The sequence below is a fragment of the Symphalangus syndactylus genome, chromosome X (genome assembly GCF_028878055.3).
Source record: "Symphalangus syndactylus isolate Jambi chromosome X, NHGRI_mSymSyn1-v2.1_pri, whole genome shotgun sequence".
NCBI classification, from domain to species: Eukaryota; Metazoa; Chordata; class Mammalia; order Primates; family Hylobatidae; genus Symphalangus; species Symphalangus syndactylus.
This window is the reverse complement of record NC_072447.2, coordinates 12,106,060-12,126,455: the sequence shown is the minus strand read 5'-3', so window position 1 is coordinate 12,126,455 and position 20,396 is coordinate 12,106,060.

Genomic DNA, 20,396 nt, shown 5'->3' with positions numbered 1-20,396 from the left:
TCTGAAACACACTTTCTGTAGAAAATGCAAGTGGAGATTCGGAGCGCTAAGAGGGTAATAGTGGAAAAAGGAATGTCTCCAAATATAAACTACACAGAATCATTCTGTGAAACTTCTTTCTGATCTGTGCATTCAGCTAACAGAGTTAAACCATACTTTTGATTGAGCAGATCTGAACACTCTTTCTGTAGAAAATGCAACTGGACATTTGGAGCGCTAAGAGAGTAGTAGTGGAAAAAGGAATATATTCAAATATAAACTACACAGAAGCATTCTGTGAAACTTCTTTCTGAACTGAGCATTCAGCTAACAGAGTTAAACCATACTTTTGATTGAGCAGTTTTGAAACACTCTGTCTGTAGAAAATGCAACTGGACATTCGTAGCGCTAATTGGGTAATAGTGGAAAAAAGAATATGTTCAAATATAAACTACACAGAAGCATTGTATGAAACTTCTTTCTGTTCTGTGCATTTAACTAACAGAGTTGAACCTTACATTTGATTGAGCCTTTCTGAAACACACTTTCTGTAGAAACTGCAATTGGACATTCTGAGCGCTAAGAGGCCTCTATTGGGAAAAATAATATCTTCAAATAAAAACTACACAGAAGCATTGTGTGAAACTTATTTCTGATATGTTCATTAAGCTAACAGAGTTAAACCATACTTTTGATTGCGCAGTTCTGAACACTCTTTCTGTAGAAAATGCAAGTGGACATTCGGAGCGCTAAGAGGGTAATAGTGGAAAAAGGAATATATTCAAATATAAACTACACAGTAGCATTCTGTGAAAAAACCTTTCTGTTCTGTGCATTCAACTAACAGAGTTGAACCTTACTTTTGATTGAGCTGTTCTGAAACACTCTTTCTGTAGAAACTGCAATTGGACATTCTGAGCGCTAAGAGGCCTCTATTGGGAAAAATAATATCTTCAAATAAAAACTACACAGAAGCATTGTGTGAAACTTATTTCTGATATGTTCATTAAGCTAACAGAGTTAAACCATACTTTTGATTGCACAGTTCTGAACACTCTTTCTGTAGAAAATGCAAGTGGACATTCGGGGCGCTAAGAGGGTAATAGTGGAAAAAGGAATATATTCAAATATAAACTACACAGTAGCATTCTGTGAAAAATCTTTCTGTTCTGTGCATTCAACTAACAGAGTTGAACCTTACTTTTGATTGAGCCGTTCTGAAACACTGTTTCTGTAGAAACTGCAATTGGACATGCTAAGCGCTAAGAGGCCTACATTGGGAAAAAGAATATCTTCAAATAAAAACTACACAGATGCATTCTGTGAAACTTATTTCTGATCTGTAAATTCAGTTAACAGAGATAAAACATATTTTTGATTGAGCAGTTATGAAACACTCTTTTTGTAGAAAATGCAAGTGGAGATTCGGAGCGCTAAGGGGGTAATAGAGGAAAAAGGAATGTCTTCAAATATAAAATACACAGAATCATTCGGTGAAACTTCTTTCTGATCTGTGCATTCAGCTAACAGAGTTAAACCATACTTTTGATTGAGCAGATCTGAACACTCTTTCTGTTGAAAATGCAACTGGACATTTGGAGCGCTAAGAGCGTAGTAGTGGAAAAAGGAATATATTCAAATATAAACTACACAGAAGCATTCTGTGAAACTTCTTTCTGATCTGAGCATACAGCTAACAGAGTTAAACCATACTTTTGATTGAGCAGTTTTGAAACACTCTGTCTGTAGAAAATGCAACTGGACATTCGTAGCGCTAAGTGGGTAATAGGGGAAAAGAGAATATGTTCAAATATAAACTACACAGAAGCATTGTATGAAACTTCTTTCTGTTCTGTGCATTCAACTAACAGAGTTGAACCTTACTTTTGATTGAGCCGTTCTGAAACACTCTTTCTGTAGAAACTGCAATTGGACATTCTGAGCGCTAAGAGGCCTATATTGGGAAAAAGAATGTCTACAAATAAAAACTACACAGAAGAATTGTGTGAAACTTCTTTCTGTTCTGTTTGTTCAACTAAAAGAGTTGAACCTTAGTTTTGATTGAGCCGTTCTGAAACACTCTTTCTGTAGAAAATGCAAGTGGACATTCGGAGCGCTAAGAGGGTAATAGTGGAAAAAGGAATGTCTCCAAATATAAACTACACAGAATCATTCTGTGAAACTTCTTTCTGATCTGTGCATTCAGCTAACAGAGTTAAACCATACTTTTGATTGAGCAGATCTGAACACTCTTTCTGTAGAAAATGCAACTGGACATTTGGAGCGCTAAGAGAGTAGTAGTGGAAAAAGGAATATATTCAAATATAAACTACACAGAAGCATTCTGTGAAACTTCTTTCTGATCTGAGCATTCAGCTTACAGAGTTAAACCGTACTTTTGATTGAGCAGTTTTGAAACACTCTGTCTGTAGAAAATGCAACTGGACATTCGTAGCGCTAAGTGGGTAATAGTGGAAATAAGAATATGTTCAAATATAAACTACACAGAAGCATTGTATGAAACTTCTTTCTGTTCTGTGCATTCAACTAACAGAGTTGAACCTTACTTTTGATTGAGCCTTTCTGAAACACTCTTTCTGTAGAAACTGCAATTGGACATTCTGAGCGCTAAGAGGCCTCTATTGGGAAAAATAATATCTTCAAATAAAAACTACACAGAAGCATTGTGTGAAACTTATTTCTGATATGTTCATTAAGCTAACAGAGTTAAACCATACTTTTGATTGCACAGTTCTGAACACTCTTTCTGTAGAAAATGCAAGTGGACATTCGGGGCGCTAAGAGGGTAATAGTGGAAAAAGGAATATATTCAAATATAAACTACACAGTAGCATTCTGTGAAAAATCTTTCTGTTCTGTGCATTCAACTAACAGAGTTGAACCTTACTTTTGATTGAGCCGTTCTTAAACACTGTTTCTGTAGAAACTGCAATTGGACATGCTAAGCGCTAAGAGGCCTACATTGGGAAAAAGAATATCTTCAAATAAAAACTACACAGATGCATTCTGTGAAACTTATTTCTGATCTGTAAATTCAGTTAACAGAGATAAAACATATTTTTGATTGAGCAGTTATGAAACACTCTTTTTGTAGAAAATGCAAGTGGAGATTCGGAGCGCTAAGGGGGTAATAGAGGAAAAAGGAATGTCTTCAAATATAAAATACACAGAATCATTCGGTGAAACTTCTTTCTGATCTGTGCATTCAGCTAACAGAGTTAAACCATACTTTTGATTGAGCAGATCTGAACACTCTTTCTGTTGAAAATGCAACTGGACATTTGGAGCGCTAAGAGCGTAGTAGTGGAAAAAGGAATATATTCAAATATAAACTACACAGAAGCATTCTGTGAAACTTCTTTCTGATCTGAGCATACAGCTAACAGAGTTAAACCATACTTTTGATTGAGCAGTTTTGAAACACTCTGTCTGTAGAAAATGCAACTGGACATTCGTAGCGCTAAGTGGGTAATAGGGGAAAAGAGAATATGTTCAAATATAAACTACACAGAAGCATTGTATGAAAATTCTTTCTGTTCTGTGCATTCAACTAACAGAGTTGAACCTTACTTTTGATTGAGCCGTTCTGAAACACTCTTTCTGTAGAAACTGCAATTGGACATTCTGAGCGCTAAGAGGCCTATATTGGGAAAAAGAATGTCTACAAATAAAAACTACACAGAAGAATTGTGTGAAACTTCTTTATGTTCTGTTTGTTCAACTAAAAGAGTTGAACCTTAGTTTTGATTGAGCCGTTCTGAAACACTCTTTCTGTAGAATATGCAAGTGGAGATTCGGAGCGCTAAGAGGGTAATAGTGGAAAAAGGAATGTCTCCAAATATAAACTACACAGAATCATTCTGTGAAACTTCTTTCTGATCTGTGCATTCAGCTAACAGAGTTAAACCATACTTTTGATTGAGCAGATCTGAACACTCTTTCTGTAGAAAATGCAACTGGACATTTGGAGCGCTAAGAGAGTAGTAGTGGAAAAAGGAATATATTCAAATATAAACTACACAGAAGCATTCTGTGAAACTTCTTTCTGAACTGAGCATTCAGCTAACAGAGTTAAACCATACTTTTGATTGAGCAGTTTTGAAACACTCTGTCTGTAGAAAATGCAACTGGACATTCGTAGCGCTAATTGGGTAATAGTGGAAAAAAGAATATGTTCAAATATAAACTACACAGAAGCATTGTATGAAACTTCTTTCTGTTCTGTGCATTTAACTAACAGAGTTGAACCTTACATTTGATTGAGCCTTTCTGAAACACACTTTCTGTAGAAACTGCAATTGGACATTCTGAGCGCTAAGAGGCCTCTATTGGGAAAAATAATATCTTCAAATAAAAACTACACAGAAGCATTGTGTGAAACTTATTTCTGATATGTTCATTAAGCTAACAGAGTTAAACCATACTTTTGATTGCGCAGTTCTGAACACTCTTTCTGTAGAAAATGCAAGTGGACATTCGGAGCGCTAAGAGGGTAATAGTGGAAAAAGGAATATATTCAAATATAAACTACACAGTAGCATTCTGTGAAAAAACCTTTCTGTTCTGTGCATTCAACTAACAGAGTTGAACCTTACTTTTGATTGAGCTGTTCTGAAACACTCTTTCTGTAGAAACTGCAATTGGACATTCTGAGCGCTAAGAGGCCTCTATTGGGAAAAATAATATCTTCAAATAAAAACTACACAGAAGCATTGTGTGAAACTTATTTCTGATATGTTCATTAAGCTAACAGAGTTAAACCATACTTTTGATTGCACAGTTCTGAACACTCTTTCTGTAGAAAATGCAAGTGGACATTCGGGGCGCTAAGAGGGTAATAGTGGAAAAAGGAATATATTCAAATATAAACTACACAGTAGCATTCTGTGAAAAATCTTTCTGTTCTGTGCATTCAACTAACAGAGTTGAACCTTACTTTTGATTGAGCCGTTCTGAAACACTGTTTCTGTAGAAACTGCAATTGGACATGCTAAGCGCTAAGAGGCCTACATTGGGAAAAAGAATATCTTCAAATAAAAACTACACAGATGCATTCTGTGAAACTTATTTCTGATCTGTAAATTCAGTTAACAGAGATAAAACATATTTTTGATTGAGCAGTTATGAAACACTCTTTTTGTAGAAAATGCAAGTGGAGATTCGGAGCGCTAAGGGGGTAATAGAGGAAAAAGGAATGTCTTCAAATATAAAATACACAGAATCATTCGGTGAAACTTCTTTCTGATCTGTGCATTCAGCTAACAGTGTTAAACCATACTTTTGATTGAGCAGATCTGAACACTCTTTCTGTTGAAAATGCAACTGGACATTTGGAGCGCTAAGAGCGTAGTAGTGGAAAAAGGAATATATTCAAATATAAACTACACAGAAGCATTCTGTGAAACTTCTTTCTGATCTGAGCATACAGCTAACAGAGTTAAACCATACTTTTGATTGAGCAGTTTTGAAACACTCTGTCTGTAGAAAATGCAACTGGACATTCGTAGCGCTAAGTGGGTAATAGGGGAAAAGAGAATATGTTCAAATATAAACTACACAGAAGCATTGTATGAAACTTCTTTCTGTTCTGTGCATTCAACTAACAGAGTTGAACCTTACTTTTGATTGAGCCGTTCTGAAACACTCTTTCTGTAGAAACTGCAATTGGACATTCTGAGCGCTAAGAGGCCTATATTGGGAAAAAGAATGTCTACAAATAAAAACTACACAGAAGAATTGTGTGAAACTTCTTTCTGTTCTGTTTGTTCAACTAAAAGAGTTGAACCTTAGTTTTGATTGAGCCGTTCTGAAACACTCTTTCTGTAGAAAATGCAAGTGGACATTCGGAGCGCTAAGAGGGTAATAGTGGAAAAAGGAATGTCTCCAAATATAAACTACACAGAATCATTCTGTGAAACTTCTTTCTGATCTGTGCATTCAGCTAACAGAGTTAAACCATACTTTTGATTGAGCAGATCTGAACACTCTTTCTGTAGAAAATGCAACTGGACATTTGGAGCGCTAAGAGAGTAGTAGTGGAAAAAGGAATATATTCAAATATAAACTACACAGAAGCATTCTGTGAAACTTTTTTCTGATCTGAGCATTCAGCTAACAGAGTTAAACCATACTTTTGATTGAGCAGTTTTGAAACACTCTGTCTGTAGAAAATGCAACTGGACATTCGTAGCGCTAACTGGGTAATAGTGGAAAAAAGAATATGTTCAAATATAAACTACACAGAAGCATTGTATGAAACTTCTTTCTGTTCTGTTCATTCAACTAACAGAGTTGAAACTTACTTTTGATTGAGCCTTTCTGAAACACTCTTTCTGTAGAAACTGCAATTGGACATTCTGAGCGCTAAGAGGCCTCTATTGGGAAAAATAATATCTTCAAATAAAAACTACACAGAAGCATTGTGTGAAACTTATTTCTGATATGTTCATTAAGCTAACAGAGTTAAACCATACTTTTGATTGCGCAGTTCTGAACACTCTTTCTGTAGAAAATGCAAGTGGACATTCGGAGCGCTATGAGGGTAATAGTGGAAAAAGGAATATATTCAAATATAAACTACACAGTAGCATTCTGTGAAAAATCTTTCTGTTCTGTGCATTCAACTAACAGAGTTGAACCTTACTTTTGATTGAGCCGTTCTGAAACACTGTTTCTGTAGAAACTGCAATTGGACATGCTAAGCGCTAAGAAGCCTACATTGGGAAAAAGAATATCTTCAAATAAAAACTACACAGATGCATTCTGTGAAACTTATTTCTGATCTGTAAATTCAGTTAACAGAGATAAAACATATTTTTGATTGAGCAGTTATGAAACACTCTTTTTGTAGAAAATGCAAGTGGAGATTCGGAGCGCTAAGAGGGTAATAGTGGAAAAAGGAATGTCTTCAAATATAAACTACACAGAATCATTCGTGAAACTTCTTTCTGATCTGTGCATTCAGCTAACAGAGTTAAACCGTACTTTTGATTGAGCAGATCTGAACACTCTTTCTGTTGAAAATGCAACTGGACATTTGGAGCGCTAAGCGCGTATTAGTGGAAAAAGGAATATATTCAAATATAAACTACACAGAAGCATTCTGTGAAACTTCTTTCTGATCTGAGCTTTCAGCTAACAGAGTTAAACCATACTTTTGATTGAGCAGTTTTGAAACACTCTGTCTGTAGAAAATGCAACTGGACATTCGTAGCGCTAAGTGGGTAATAGTGGAAAAAAGAATATTTTCAAATATAAACTACACAGAAGCATTGTATGAAACGTCTTTCTGTTCTGTGCATTCAACTAACAGACTTGAACCTTACTTTTGATTGAGCCATTCTGAAACACTCTTTCTGTAGAAACTGCAATTGGACATTCTGAGCGCTAAGAGGCCTATATTGGGAAAAAGAATGTCTACAAATAAACACTACACAGAAGAATTGTGTGAAACTTCTTTATGTTCTGTTTGTTCAACTAAAAGAGTTGAACCTTAGTTTTGATTGAGCCGTTCTGAAACACACTTTCTGTAGAAAATGCAAGTGGAGATTCGGAGCGCTAAGAGGGTAATAGTGGAAAAAGGAATGTCTCCAAATATAAACTACACAGAATCATTCTGTGAAACTTCTTTCTGATCTGTGCATTCAGCTAACAGAGTTAAACCATACTTTTGATTGAGCAGATCTGAACACTCTTTCTGTAGAAAATGCAACTGGACATTTGGAGCGCTAAGAGAGTAGTAGTGGAAAAAGGAATATATTCAAATATAAACTACACAGAAGCATTCTGTGAAACTTCTTTCTGAACTGAGCATTCAGCTAACAGAGTTAAACCATACTTTTGATTGAGCAGTTTTGAAAAACTCTGTCTGTAGAAAATGCAACTCGACATTCGTAGCGCTAATTGGGTAATAGTGGAAAAAAGAATATGTTCAAATATAAACTACACAGAAGCATTGTATGAAACTTCTTTCTGTTCTGTGCATTCAACTAACAGAGTTGAAACTTACTTTTGATTGAGCCTTTCTGAAACACTCTTTCTGTAGAAACTGCAATTGGACAGTCTGAGCGCTAAGAGGCCTCTATTGGGAAAAATAATATCTTCAAATAAAAACTACACAGAAGCATTGTGTGAAACTTATTTCTGATATGTTCATTAAGCTAACAGAGTTAAACCATACTTTTGATTGCGCAGTTCTGAACACTCTTTCTGTAGAAAATGCAAGTGGACATTCGGAGCGCTAAGAGGGTAATAGTGGAAAAAGGAATATATTCAAATATAAACTACACAGTAGCATTCTGTGAAAAATCTTTCTGTTCTGTGCATTCAACTAACAGAGTTGAACCTTACTTTTGATTGAGCCGTTCTGAAACACTGTTTCTGTAGAAACTGCAATTGGACATGCTAAGCGCTAAGAGGCCTACATTGGGAAAAAGAATATCTTCAAATAAAAACTACACAGATGCATTCTGTGAAACTTATTTCTGATCTGTAAATTCAGTTAACAGAGATAAAACATATTTTTGATTGAGCAGTTATGAAACACTCTTTTTGTAGAAAATGCAAGTGGAGATTCGGAGCGCTAAGAGGGTAATAATGGAAAAAGGAATGTCTTCAAATATAAACTACACAGAATCATGCGGTGAAACTTCTTTCTGATCTGTGCATTCAGCTAACAGAGTTAAACCATACTTTTGATTGAGCAGATCTGAACACTCTTTCTGTTGAAAATGCAACTGGACATTTGGAGCGCTAAGAGCGTAGTAGTGGAAAAAGGAATATATTCAAATATAAACTACACAGAAGCATTCTGTGAAACTTCTTTCTGATCTGAGCATACAGCTAACAGAGTTAAACCATACTTTTGATTGAGCAGTTTTGAAACACTCTGTCTGTAGAAAATGCAACTGGACATTCGTAGCGCTAAGTGGGTAATAGGGGAAAAGAGAATATGTTCAAATATAAACTACACAGAAGCATTGTATGAAACTTCTTTCTGTTCTGTGCATTCAACTAACAGAGTTGAACCTTACTTTTGATTGAGCCGTTCTGAAACACTCTTTCTGTAGAAACTGCAATTGGACATTCTGAGCGCTAAGAGGCCTATATTGGGAAAAAGAATGTCTACAAATAAAAACTACACAGAAGAATTGTGTGAAACTACTTTCTGTTCTGTTTGTTCAACTAAAAGAGTTGAACCTTAGTTTTGATTGAGCCGTTCTGAAACACTCTTTCTGTAGAAAATGCAAGTGGACATTCGGAGCGCTAAGAGGGTAATAGTGGAAAAAGGAATGTCTCCAAATATAAACTACACAGAATCATTCTGTGAAACTTCTTTCTGATCTGTGCATTCAGCTAACAGAGTTAAACCATACTTTTGATTGAGCAGATCTGAACACTCTTTCTGTAGAAAATGCAACTGGACATTTGGAGCGCTAAGAGAGTAGTAGTGGAAAAAGGAATATATTCAAATATAAACTACACAGAAGCATTCTGTGAAACTTTTTTCTGATCTGAGCATTCAGCTAACAGAGTTAAACCATACTTTTGATTGAGCAGTTTTGAAACACTCTGTCTGTAGAAAATGCAACTGGACATTCGTAGCGCTAACTGGGTAATAGTGGAAAAAAGAATATGTTCAAATATAAACTACACAGAAGCATTGTATGAAACTTCTTTCTGTTCTGTTCATTAAACTAACAGAGTTGAAACTTACTTTTGATTGAGCCTTTCTGAAACACTCTTTCTGTAGAAACTGCAATTGGACATTCTGAGCGCTAAGAGGCCTCTATTGGGAAAAATAATATATTCAAATAAAAACTACACAGAAGCATTGTGTGAAACTTATTTCTGATATGTTCATTAAGCTAACAGAGTTAAACCATACTTTTGATTGCGCAGTTCTGAACACTCTTTCTGTAGAAAATGCAAGTGGACATTCGGAGCGCTAAGAGGGTAATAGTGGAAAAAGGAATATATTCAAATATAAACTACACAGTAGCATTCTGTGAAAAATCTTTCTGTTCTGTGCATTCAACTAACAGAGTTGAACCTTACTTTTGATTGAGCCGTTCTGAAACACTGTTTCTGTAGAAACTGCAATTGGACATGCTAAGCGCTAAGAAGCCTACATTGGGAAAAAGAATATCTTCAAATAAAAACTACACAGATGCATTCTGTGAAACTTATTTCTGATCTGTAAATTCAGTTAACAGAGATAAAACATATTTTTGATTGAGCAGTTATGAAACACTCTTTTTGTAGAAAATGCAAGTGGAGATTCGGAGCGCTAAGAGGGTAATAGTGGAAAAAGGAATGTCTTCAAATATAAACTACACAGAATCATTCGTGAAACTTCTTTCTGATCTGTGCATTCAGCTAACAGAGTTAAACCGTACTTTTGATTGAGCAGATCTGAACACTCTTTCTGTTGAAAATGCAACTGGACATTTGGAGCGCTAAGCGCGTATTAGTGGAAAAAGGAATATATTCAAATATAAACTACACAGAAGCATTCTGTGAAACTTCTTTCTGATCTGAGCTTTCAGCTAACAGAGTTAAACCATACTTTTGATTGAGCAGTTTTGAAACACTCTGTCTGTAGAAAATGCAACTGGACATTCGTAGCGCTAAGTGGGTAATAGTGGAAAAAAGAATATTTTCAAATATAAACTACACAGAAGCATTGTATGAAACGTCTTTCTGTTCTGTGCATTCAACTAACAGAGTTGAACCTTACTTTTGATTGAGCCATTCTGAAACACTCTTTCTGTAGAAACTGCAATTGGACATTCTGAGCGCTAAGAGGCCTATATTGGGAAAAAGAATGTCTACAAATAAAAACTACACAGAAGAATTGTGTGAAACTTCTTTCTGTTCTGTTTGTTCAACTAAAAGAGTTGAACCTTAGTTTTGATTGAGCCGTTCTGAAACACTCTTTCTGTAGAAAATGCAAGTGGAGATTCGGAGCGCTAAGAGGGTAATAGTGGAAAAAGGAATGTCTCCAAATATAAACTACACAGAATCATTCTGTGAAACTTCTTTCTGATCTGTGCATTCAGCTAACAGAGTTAAACCATACTTTTGATTGAGCAGATCTGAACACTCTTTCTGTAGAAAATGCAACTGGACATTTGGAGCGCTAGAGAGTAGTAGTGGAAAAAGGAGTATATTCAAATATAAACTACACAGAAGCATTCTGTGAAACTTCTTTCTGAACTGAGCATTCAGCTAACAGAGTTAAACCATACTTTTGATTGAGCAGTTTTGAAACACTCTGTCTGTAGAAAATGCAACTGGACATTCGTAGCGCTAAGTGGGTAATAGTGGAAAAAAGAATATGTTCAAATATAAACTACACAGAAGCATTGTATGAAACTTCTTTCTGTTCTGTGCATTCAACTAACAGAGTTGAACCTTACTTTTGATTGAGCCTTTCTGAAACACTCTTTCTGTAGAAACTGCAATTGGACATTCTGAGCGCTAAGAGGCCTCTATTGGGAAAAATAATATCTTCAAATAAAAACTACACAGAAGCATTGTGTGAAACTTATTTCTGATATGTTCATTAAGCTAACAGAGTTAAACCATACTTTTGATTGCGCAGTTCTGAACACTCTTTCTGTAGAAAATGCAAGTGGACATTCGGAGCGCTAAGAGGGTAATAGTGGAAAAAGGAATATATTCAAATATAAACTACACAGTAGCATTCTGTGAAAAATCTTTCTGTTCTGTGCATTCAACTAACAGAGTTGAACCTTACTTTTGATTGAGCCGTTCTGAAACACTGTTTCTGTAGAAACTGCAATTGGACATGCTAAGCGCTAAGAGGCCTACATTGGGAAAAAGAATATCTTCAAATAAAAACTACACAGATGCATTCTGTGAAACTTATTTCTGATCTGTAAATTCAGTTAACAGAGATAAAACATATTTTTGATTGAGCAGTTATGAAACACTCTTTTTGTAGAAAATGCAAGTGGAGATTCGGAGCGCTAAGAGGGTAATAGTGGAAAAAGGAATGTCTTCAAATATAGAATACACAGAATCATTCGGTGAAACTTCTTTCTGATCTGTGCATTCAGCTAACAGAGTTAAACCATACTTTTGATTGAGCAGATCTGAACACTCTTTCTGTTGAAAATGCAACTGGACATTTGGAGCGCTAAGAGCGTAGTAGTGGAAAAAGGAATATATTCAAATATAAACTACACAGAAGCATTCTGTGAAACTTCTTTCTGATCTGAGCATACAGCTAACAGAGTTAAACCATACTTTTGATTGAGCAGTTTTGAAACACTCTGTCTGTAGAAAATGCAACTGGACATTCGTAGCGCTAAGTGGGTAATAGGGGAAAAGAGAATATGTTCAAATATAAACTACACAGAAGCATTGTATGAAACTTCTTTCTGTTCTGTGCATTCAACTAACAGAGTTGAACCTTACTTTTGATTGAGCCGTTCTGAAACACTCTTTCTGTAGAAACTGCAATTGGACATTCTGAGCGCTAAGAGGCCTATATTGGGAAAAAGAATGTCTACAAATAAAAACTACACAGAAGAATTGTGTGAAACTTCTTTCTGTTCTGTTTGTTCAACTAAAAGAGTTGAACCTTAGTTTTGATTGAGCCGTTCTGAAACACTCTTTCTGTAGAAAATGCAAGTGGAGATTCGGAGCGCTAAGAGGGTAATAGTGGAAAAAGGAATGTCTCCAAATATAAACTACACAGAATCATTCTGTGAAACTTCTTTCTGATCTGTGCATTCAGCTAACAGAGTTAAACCATACTTTTGATTGAGCAGATCTGAACACTCTTTCTGTAGAAAATGCAACTGGACATTTGGAGCGCTAAGAGAGTAGTAGTGGAAAAAGGAATATATTCAAATATAAACTACACAGAAGCATTCTGTGAAACTTCTTTCTGATCTGAGCATTCAGCTAACAGAGTTAAACCATACTTTTGATTGAGCAGTTTTGAAACACTCTGTCTGTAGAAAATGCAACTGGACATTCGTAACGCTAACTGGGTAATAGTGGAAAAAAGAATATGTTCAAATATAAACTACACAGAAGCATTGTATGAAACTTCTTTCTGTTCTGTTCATTCAACTAACAGAGTTGAACCTTACTTTTGATTGAGCCTTTCTGAAACACTCTTTCTGTAGAAACTGCAATTGGACATTCTGAGCGCTAAGAGGCCTATATTGGGAAAAAGAATGTCTACAAATAAAAACTACACAGAAGAATTGTGTGAAACTTCTTTATGTTCTGTTTGTTCAACTAAAAGAGTTGAACCTTAGTTTTGATTGAGCCGTTCTGAAACACACTTTCTGTAGAAAATGCAAGTGGAGATTCGGAGCGCTAAGAGGGTAATAGTGGAAAAAGGAATGTCTCCAAATATAAACTACACAGAATCATTCTGTGAAACTTCTTTCTGATCTGTGCATTCAGCTAACAGAGTTAAACCATACTTTTGATTGAGCAGATCTGAACACTCTTTCTGTAGAAAATGCAACTGGACATTTGGAGCGCTAAGAGAGTAGTAGTGGAAAAAGGAATATATTCAAATATAAACTACACAGAAACATTCTGTGAAACTTCTTTCTGAACTGAGCATTCAGCTAACAGAGTTAAACCATACTTTTGATTGAGCAGTTTTGAAAAACTCTGTCTGTAGAAAATGCAACTCGACATTCGTAGCGCTAAGTGGGTAATAGTGGAAAAAAGAATATGTTCAAATATAAACTACACAGAAGCATTGTATGAAACTTCTTTCTGTTCTGTGCATTCAACTAACAGAGTTGAAACTTACTTTTGATTGAGCCTTTCTGAAACACTCTTTCTGTAGAAACTGCAATTGGACATTCTGAGCGCTAAGAGGCCTCTATTGGGAAAAATAATATCTTCAAATAAAAACTACACAGAAGCATTGTGTGAAACTTATTTCTGATATGTTCATTAAGCTAACAGAGTTAAACCATACTTTTGATTGCGCAGTTCTGAACACTCTTTCTGTAGAAAATGCAAGTGGACATTCGGAGCGCTAAGAGGGTAATAGTGGAAAAAGGAATATATTCAAATATAAACTACACAGTAGCATTCTGTGAAAAATCTTTCTGTTCTGTGCATTCAACTAACAGAGTTGAACCTTACTTTTGATTGAGCCGTTCTGAAACACTGTTTCTGTAGAAACTGCAATTGGACATGCTAAGCGCTAAGAGGCCTACATTGGGAAAAAGAATATCTTCAAATAAAAACTACACAGATGCATTCTGTGAAACTTATTTCTGATCTGTAAATTCAGTTAACAGAGATAAAACATATTTTTGATTGAGCAGTTATGAAACACTCTTTTTGTAGAAAATGCAAGTGGAGACTCGGAGCGCTAAGAGGGTAATAATGGAAAAAGGAATGTCTTCAAATATAAACTACACAGAATCATTCGGTGAAACTTCTTTCTGATCTGTGCATTCAGCTAACAGAGTTAAACCATACTTTTGATTGAGCAGATCTGAACACTCTTTCTGTTGAAAATGCAACTGGACATTTGGAGCGCTAAGAGCGTAGTAGTGGAAAAAGGAATATATTCAAATATAAACTACACAGAAGCATTCTGTGAAACTTCTTTCTGATCTGAGCATACAGCTAACAGAGTTAAACCATACTTTTGATTGAGCAGTTTTGAAACACTCTGTCTGTAGAAAATGCAACTGGACATTCGTAGCGCTAAGTGGGTAATAGGGGAAAAGAGAATATGTTCAAATATAAACTACACAGAAGCATTGTATGAAACTACTTTCTGTTCTGTGCATTCAACTAACAGAGTTGAACCTTACTTTTGATTGAGCCGTTCTGAAACACTCTTTCTGTAGAAACTGCAAATGGACATTCTGAGCGCTAAGAGGCATATATTGGGAAAAATAATGTCTACAAATAAAAACTACACAGAAGAATTGTGTGAAACTTCTTTCTGTTCTGTTTGTTCAACTAAAAGAGTTGAACCTTAGTTTTGATTGAGCCGTTCTGTAACAGTCTTTCTGTAGAAAATGCAAGTGGAGATTCGGAGCGCTAAGAGGGTAATAGTGGAAAAAGGAATGTCTCCAAATATAAACTACACAGAATCATTCTGTGAAACTTCTTTCTGATCTGTGCATTCAGCTAACAGAGTTAAACCATACTTTTGATTGAGCAGATCTGAACACTCTTTCTGTAGAAAATGCAACTGGACATTTGGAGCGCTAAGAGAGTAGTAGTGGAAAAAGGAATATATTCAAATATAAACTACACAGAAGCATTCTGTGAAACTTCTTTCTGATCTGAGCATTCAGCTTACAGAGTTAAACCGTACTTTTGATTGAGCAGTTTTGAAACACTCTGTCTGTAGAAAATGCAACTGGACATTCGTAGCGCTAAGTGGGTAATAGTGGAAAAAAGAATATGTTCAAATATAAACTACACAGAAGCATTGTATGAAACATCTTTCTGTTCTGTGCATTCAACTAACAGAGTTGAACCTTACTTTTGATTGAGCCTTTCTGAAACACTCTTTCTGTAGAAACTGCAATTGGACATTCTGAGCGCTAAGAGGCCTCTATTGGGAAAAATAATATCTTCAAATAAAAACTACACAGAAGCATTGTGTGAAACTTATTTCTGATATGTTCATTAAGCTAACAGAGTTAAACCATACTTTTGATTGCACAGTTCTGAACACTCTTTCTGTAGAAAATGCAAGTGGACATTCGGGGCGCTAAGAGGGTAATAGTGGAAAAAGGAATATATTCAAATATAAACTACACAGTAGCATTCTGTGAAAAATCTTTCTGTTCTGTGCATTCAACTAACAGAGTTGAACCTTACTTTTGATTGAGCCGTTCTGAAACACTGTTTCTGTAGAAACTGCAATTGGACATGCTAAGCGCTAAGAGGCCTACATTGGGAAAAAGAATATCTTCAAATAAAAACTACACAGATGCATTCTGTGAAACTTATTTCTGATCTGTAAATTCAGTTAACAGAGATAAAACATATTTTTGATTGAGCAGTTATGAAACACTCTTTTTGTAGAAAATGCAAGTGGAGATTCGGAGCGCTAAGGGGGTAATAGAGGAAAAAGGAATGTCTTCAAATATAAAATACACAGAATCATTCGGTGAAACTTCTTTCTGATCTGTGCATTCAGCTAACAGAGTTAAACCATACTTTTGATTGAGCAGATCTGAACACTCTTTCTGTTGAAAATGCAACTGGACATTTGGAGCGCTAAGAGCGTAGTAGTGGAAAAAGGAATATATTCAAATATAAACTACACAGAAGCATTCTGTGAAACTTCTTTCTGATCTGAGCATACAGCTAACAGAGTTAAACCATACTTTTGATTGAGCAGTTTTGAAACACTCTGTCTGTAGAAAATGCAACTGGACATTCGTAGCGCTAAGTGGGTAATAGGGGAAAAGAGAATATGTTCAAATATAAACTACACAGAAGCATTGTATGAAACTTCTTTCTGTTCTGTGCATTCAACTAACAGAGTTGAACCTTACTTTTGATTGAGCCGTTCTGAAACACTCTTTCTGTAGAAACTGCAATTGGACATTCTGAGCGCTAAGAGGCCTATATTGGGAAAAAGAATGTCTACAAATAAAAACTACACAGAAGAATTGTGTGAAACTTCTTTCTGTTCTGTTTGTTCAACTAAAAGAGTTGAACCTTAGTTTTGATTGAGCCGTTCTGAAACACTCTTTCTGTAGAAAATGCAAGTGGAGATTCGGAGCGCTAAGAGGGTAATAGTGGAAAAAGGAATGTCTCCAAATATAAACTACACAGAATCATTCTGTGAAACTTCTTTCTGATCTGTGCATTCAGCTAACAGAGTTAAACCATACTTTTGATTGAGCAGATCTGAACACTCTTTCTGTAGAAAATGCAAATGGACATTTGGAGCGCTAAGAGAGTAGTAGTGGAAAAAGGAATATATTCAAATATAAACTACACAGAAGCATTCTGTGAAACTTCTTTCTGATCTGAGCATTCAGCTAACAGAGTTAAACCATACTTTTGATTGAGCAGTTTTGAAACACTCTGTCTGTAGAAAATGCAACTGGACATTCGTAGCGCTAACTGGGTAATAGTGGAAAAAAGAATATGTTCAAATATAAACTACACAGAAGCATTGTATGAAACTTCTTTCTGTTCTGTTCATTCAACTAACAGAGTTGAACCTTACTTTTGATTGGGCCTTTCTGAAACACTCTTTCTGTAGAAACTGCAATTGGACATTCTGAGCGCTAAGAGGCCTATATTGGGAAAAAGAATGTCTACAAATAAAAACTACACAGAAGAATTGTGTGAAACTTCTTTATGTTCTGTTTGTTCAACTAAAAGAGTTGAACCTTAGTTTTGATTGAGCCGTTCTGAAACACTCTTTCTGTAGAAAATGCAAGTGGAGATTCGGAGCGCTAAGAGGGTAATAGTGGAAAAAGGAATGTCTCCAAATATAAACTACACAGAATCATTCGGTGAAACTTCTTTCTGATCTGTGAATTCAGCTAACAGTGTTAAACCATACTTTTGATTGAGCAGATCTGAACACTCTTTCTGTAGAAAATGCAACTGGACATTTGGAGCGCTAAGAGAGTAGTAGTGGAAAAAGGAATATATTCAAATATAAACTACACAGAAGCATTCTGTGAAACTTCTTTCTGAACTGAGCATTCCGCTAACAGAGTTAAACCATACTTTTGATTGAGCAGTTTTGAAACACTCTGTCTGTAGAAAATGCAACTGGACATTCGTAGCGCTAATTGGGTAATAGTGGAAAAAAGAATATGTTCAAATATAAACTACACAGAAGCATTGTATGAAACTTCTTTCTGTTCTGTGCATTCAACTAACAGAGTTGAACCTTACATTTGATTGAGCCTTTCTGAAACACTCTTTCTGTAGAAACTGCAATTGGACATTCTGAGCGCTAAGAGGCCTCTATTGGGAAAAATAATATCTTCAAATAAAAACTACACAGAAGCATTGTGTGAAACTTATTTCTGATATGTTCATTAAGCTAACAGAGTTAAACCATACTTTTGATTGCGCAGTTCTGAACACTCTTTCTGTAGAAAATGCAAGTGGACATTCGGAGCGCTAAGAGGGTAATAGTGGAAAAAGGAATATATTCAAATATAAACTACACAGTAGCATTCTGTGAAAAATCTTTCTGTTCTGTGCATTCAACTAACAGAGTTGAACCTTACTTTTGATTGAGCTGTTCTGAAACACTGTTTCTGTAGAAACTGCAATTGGACATGCTAAGCGCTAAGAGGCCTACATTGGGAAAAAGAATATCTTCAAATAAAAACTACACAGATGCATTCTGTGAAACTTATTTCTGATCTGTAAATTCAGTTAACAGAGATAAAACATATTTTTGATTGAGCAGTTATGAAACACTCTTTTTGTAGAAAATGCAAGTGGAGATTCGGAGCGCTAAGAGGGTAATAGTGGAAAAAGGAATGTCTTCAAATATAAACTACACAGAAGCATTCTGTGAAACTTCTTTCTGATCTGAGCATACAGCTAACAGAGTTAAACCATACTTTTGATTGAGCAGTTTTGAAACACTCTGTCTGTAGAAAATGCAACTGGACATTCGTAGCGCTAAGTGGGTAATAGGGGAAAAGAGAATATGTTCAAATATAAACTACACAGAAGCATTGTATGAAACTTCTTTCTGTTCTGTGCATTCAACTAACAGAGTTGAACCTTACTTTTGATTGAGCCGTTCTGAAACACTCTTTCTGTAGAAACTGCAATTGGACATTCTGAGCGCTAAGAGGCCTATATTGGGAAAAAGAATGTCTACAAATAAAAACTACACAGAAGAAATGTGTGAAACTTCTTTCTGTTCTGTTTGTTCAACTAAAAGAGTTGAACCTTAGTTTTGATTGAGCCGTTCTGAAACACTCTTTCTGTAGAAAATGCAAGTGGAGATTCGGAGCGCTAAGAGGGTAATAGTGGAAAAAGGAATGTCTCCAAATATAAACTACACAGAATCATTCTGTGAAACTTCTTTCTGATCTGTGCATTCAGCTAACAGAGTTAAACCATACTTTTGATTGAGCAGATCTGAACACTCTTTCTGTAGAAAATGCAACTGGACATTTGGAGCGCTAAGAGAGTAGTAGTGGAAAAAGGAATATATTCAAATATAAACTACACAGAAGCATTCTGTGAAACTTCTTTCTGAACTGAGCATTCAGCTAACAGAGTTAAACCATACTTTTGATTGAGCAGTTTTGAAAAACTCTGTCTGTAGAAAATGCAACTCGACATTCGTAGCGCTAATTGGGTAATAGTGGAAAAAAGAATATGTTCAAATATAAACTACACAGAAGCATTGTATGAAACTTCTTTCTGTTCTGTGCATTCAACTAACAGAGTTGAAACTTACTTTTGATTGAGCCTTTCTGAAACACTCTTTCTGTAGAAACTGCAATTGGACATTCTGAGCGCTAAGAGGCCTCTATTGGGAAAAATAATATCTTCAAATAAAAACTACACAGAAGCATTGTGTGAAACTTATTTCTGATATGTTCATTAAGCTAACAGAGTTAAACCATACTTTTGATTGCGCAGTTCTGAACACTCTTTCTGTAGAAAATGCAAGTGGACATTCGGAGCGCTAAGAGGGTAATAGTGGAAAAAGGAATATATTCAAATATAAACTACACAGTAGCATTCTGTGAAAAATCTTTCTGTTCTGTGCAATCAACTAACAGAGTTGAACCTTACTTTTGATTGAGCCGTTCTGAAACACTGTTTCTGTAGAAACTGCAATTGGACATGCTAAGCGCTAAGAGGCCTACATTGGGAAAAAGAATATCTTCAAATAAAAACTACACAGATGCATTCTGTGAAACTTATTTCTGATCTGTAAATTCAGTTAACAGAGATAAAACATATTTTTGATTGAGCAGTTATGAAACACTCTTTTTGTAGAAAATGCAAGTGGAGATTCGGAGCGCTAAGAGGGTAATAATGGAAAAAGGAATGTCTTCAAATATAAACTACACAGAATCATTCGGTGAAACTTCTTTCTGATCTGTGCATTCAGCTAACAGAGTTAAACCATACTTTTGATTGAGCAGATCTGAACACTCTTTCTGTTGAAAATGCAACTGGACATTTGGAGCGCTAAGAGCGTAGTAGTGGAAAAAGGAATATATTCAAATATAAACTACACAGAAGCATTCTGTGAAACTTCTTTCTGATCTGAGCATACAGCTAACAGAGTTAAACCATACTTTTGATTGAGCAGTTTTGAAACACTCTGTCTGTAGAAAATGCAACTGGACATTCGTAGCGCTAAGTGGGTAATAGGGGAAAAGAGAATATGTTCAAAT